Source organism: Rana temporaria, chromosome 13, assembly GCF_905171775.1.
Source record: "Rana temporaria chromosome 13, aRanTem1.1, whole genome shotgun sequence".
Classification (NCBI taxonomy): Eukaryota; Metazoa; Chordata; class Amphibia; order Anura; family Ranidae; genus Rana; species Rana temporaria.
This window is the reverse complement of record NC_053501.1, coordinates 79,036,683-79,040,921: the sequence shown is the minus strand read 5'-3', so window position 1 is coordinate 79,040,921 and position 4,239 is coordinate 79,036,683.

Here is a 4,239-nt window from a genome sequence, read left to right as displayed (position 1 = left end):
TACATATGTCAGGCACAGTTAGAGGAAAAATGTAGTGCGCATATATATATATATATATATATATACACACACACACACAGTTGTGCTCATAAGTTTAGATACCCTGGCAGAATTTATGATTTATTTGCCATTTTTCAGAGAATAAGAATGATAACAAATACAAAAATGTAATTTACTTATAAATTCTTGGACTGTCTTGCATAAACTGCACATTTGAGATCTCCCCAGAGCAACGCAATGGTATTGAGGTCAGGAGACTGAGATGGCCACTCCAGAACCTTCACATTATTCTTCTGTAGCCAATGACAGGTCGACTTGGCCTCGTGTTTTGGATCATTGTCATGTTGGAATGTCCAATTATCTCCCTCGTGCAGCTTCCTGGCTGATGAATGCAAATGTTCCTCCAGTATTTTTTGATAACATACTGCAGTCATCTTGCAATCAATTTTGACCAAATTTCCTGTGCCTTTGTAGCTTCCACATACCCAAAACATCAGTGATCCACCTCCGTGTTTCACAGTAGGAATAGTGTACCTTTCATCATAGGCCTTGTTGACTCCTCTCCAAATGAAGCCTTGTTGACTCCTCTCCAAATGAAACGTTTATGATTGTGGCCAAAAAGCAAACTTTTGGTCTCATCACTCCATATGACTTTGTGCCAGAAGGTTTGAGGCTTGTCTGTGCCGTTTGACGTATTGTAGGCAGGATACTTTGTGGCATTTGCATAGTAATGTTTTTTTTCTGGCATCTCGACCATGCAGCCCATCTTTCTTCAAATGCCTCCTTATTGTGCATCTTGAAACAGTCACACCACACCGTACAATTTTCTTGGCAGTTGTAGCTGAAAGTTTAGTTGGTCTACTTGACCGTGGTTTGGTTTTAACAGAACCCCTAATTTTCCACTTCTTGATTAGAGTTTGAACACTGCTGATTGGCATTCTCAATCCCTTTCCTGTTTTATACAGTTCAACTACCTTTTAATCCTTTGAAAATTCTTTTGCTCTCCCTCCGCCATTGTCTGTTTGGGATTCGGCTGGTATTTCAGCATACGCAGCCGGCTTCTGGCGGACAGACCGACATACACACGGGCCGAATTTTTGCTGTTTTTTTTTCTTTACCGCCAGTTGGCCGTACGCCAGGGCCTGTGTGTACGAGTTTGATCATTGATTGGTTATGATGCCAAGAGAAGAGGTCAGGGTCTGTGATTACACCTAACACCCAAGCATGTGTGGAGGGACCAATAACTTTGCTATTGCCTGGGGGTTGTATAATACAATGTTTCTCAAATCCAGTCCTCAAGTACCCCCAAAACAGGTGAGGACTGGAGTTGAGAAACATTGTTCTAATAGGACAGAATATTATACCAGCTTGCCTGCTTTTTAGCATGTTAGACTGAGTTGTTCTACCACCTGTCCATCCGTCGGCGCTTGTCTGCCTGCTTGTGGGGCTGCATACTAGGGCTTTGCCAGCTTATTCGAATATCAGCTTGCAGACATTGTTAGTGTGCTGGTCTGTGGATTGGTCAACCACCTGTTATATGCCTATTCATCCTGTAGCCCCTGCCGTCTCCCACTTGTATTTTTTTTTTTGCTTGCCTTTGCTACCCTGCAGCAGCGCTTGCATACCAGGACCATTACAAAAAGAAATGGGGACAATTTGATTCAAGGTGGCTCTGTTAAGCCGCCGCCATGATTTCACAGGGGCAGAAGCAGATGACCTTTAGCGATCTGCACACCCTTTAATGGCAACAGTAGTTGCAGGGGCTCCCGAGGCTACAGAGTTTGAAGCTGTGGTGATGGATGGATCATTGGATGGCTTGGCCATGAAGGAGTCACACCCCTGAAGGGCATAGAGTTTAGTGGGCAGAGTTTTGTAGCTCCAGAGAGGGAACATGCTATACAGGGGCATGCTGCTGTTGATCAGGAATTTACCCTAAGTGATGTGTTTAGAGTAGTGAAAAATATGTGATTCCTCATTGCTGACTTTAACTACTGTGTTCCAGCATTTTAGAGCAAATGTGAATTTGCACCAGGATATGCCAAAAGTTTGAGAACACACATCTGCTTTGGAAGAAAGTGTGAGCTCTTGAGGATGAGCTTACAAAAGATCTTTAAAAATTACAGGTTTATTGGTGCCTAACCGTAATTCATGTATTGCTGATATGGAAAATAGGCGAACAGAGAAATAATAGGATTTTTTGTAATCACCGTAAAACATCCTTTTCTCTGTCGTCCATGGACGGAAACAAGCTCCTTAAATCTTGACTTGTGGGTTATGTTCCTGTTCTATAGGAGAGGACTAGGCAGAACATGTTAGATATTTAAATACATGTTACTTTAAACAGAGTTGAACAGCCCTGCCCAAGGGGCGGTCACTCCAGACATAACCCTCCGCCCTGCAGTCAGCAGCTCAGTTCGTAAAAAGCAGTACAAACTCAAAAAGGAGGGATGGGTGCTGTGTCCGTTCATGGACGACAGAGAAAAGGATTTTACGGTCAGTACAAAAAATCCTATTTCTCTTTTCATCCATGGACGGACACAGCCTTCACAAGTCTTGACAAATGGGTTATGTTCCTGTTCATAAGAGAGGACTAGGCAGAAAATGTTAGATATTTAAATACATGTTACTTTAACAGAGTTGAACAGCTGGACATAACCCTCCTCCCTGCAGCATGCAGCCTCAGTTTTTTTTCTGCCTAGCAGAGGAGAAGGACATGGCTCCCTTTGGGCCCAGCGCTCTGAAGAAATTTTAATAAAATGTTATTTTATTTGAGATTCTTCTATCAACTGCTGACTGGGTGACAGGCTGGATATATAGATCCTTGTAGTCTCCTCAGTCTGGCCAGCGAGCATGAGCGCACCTTTGCTAAGGGTTGGGTCGGCCACGACATACCCCATGACTCCTGGTGGTGGCCAGTGGGCTTGTTGCTCCAGGGTCCACACATGACTGGGCTGTGGTGTTGTCTCACTCACAGTGGACCGGGCTGACAGTTACTCCAACGCGGTTGTATGTCTATCAGGAATGCGCCAGCATGGATGGGTAAGTACAGTCCTTCCTGCCTCGGCGGGTCAGAACGGCTGGGGTTTGGGGGTTCGCCTATCCTCCCTTTCCCTGCTCTCTGTCACATTTCCCTCTGCTGTTCTACTGGCTGCTAATGGGGTGGACCTGTGGGGGGGCTCTGTTTCCCACTGGGGGACTGTGGGGTGTCTGGGCCCGTGTTTATCTGTGGGGGCGTGCTTTGCCTCAGGGAAGCCCCATTCGGCCTTATCCACATCACGGAGTTTCACCGCCACTTTGGCGGCGCCAGCGCCATTTTTTGTCGTCTGCTGTTTTCAATGGGATTTCCCATTGGCGGCCATTTTGTTGTGTGAAAAGAGAACAATAGGATTTTTTGTACTCATCGTAAAATCTCGTCCATGGACAGACACAGCCTTCACAAGTCTTGACTTATGGGTTATGTTCCTGTTCATAGGAGAGGACTAGGCAGAACATGTTAGATATTTAAATGCACGTTACTTTAACAGAGTTGAACAGCCCCACTGGACATAACCCTCCGCCCTGCAGCATGCAGCCTCAGTTTTTTTTCTGCCTAGCAGAGGGGAAGAACGTGGCTCCCTTTGGGCCCAAGTGCCCTGAATAAATTTATTTTATTTTTGAGAATCTTATATCAACTGCCGGCTGGGTGACAGGCTGGATATATATATCCTTGTAGTCTTCTGCGAGCGTGAGCAGACCTTAGCTATGCGCTGGGTTGGCCACATCATACCCCATGGCTCCAGGGGTGGACGGTGGGCTTTTTTGATCCAGGGTCCACATATGACTGGGCTGTTTTGTTGTCTCACTCACAGTGGACCGTGCTGACAGCTACTCCAACTCAGTTGTAGGTCTGTCAGGAATGCACCAGCTGGTCCTCACATTGACGGGTAAGTACAGTTCCTCCTGCCTCGGCTGGTTGAAACAGCTGGGCATTCCTGGAATTAGGGGGTTCTCCTATCCTCCGTTTCCCTGCTCTCTGTCACATTTCCCATTCTGCTCTAAAGGGCTTTCTGCGACCGGGGCGGACCTCTGGGGGGACTCCGGGTCCCAGTGGGGGACTGTGAGGTGTCGGAGCCCTTTTTTTTTCTGGAGGGGGTGCTCTGTCTAGGGGGAAGTCCCTACCTTGACCCTCTCATCCACATTGCGGTGCTCCGCCGCCATTTTTTAGTATGCCTGCTGCTTCTATTGAATTTTCCCATTGGC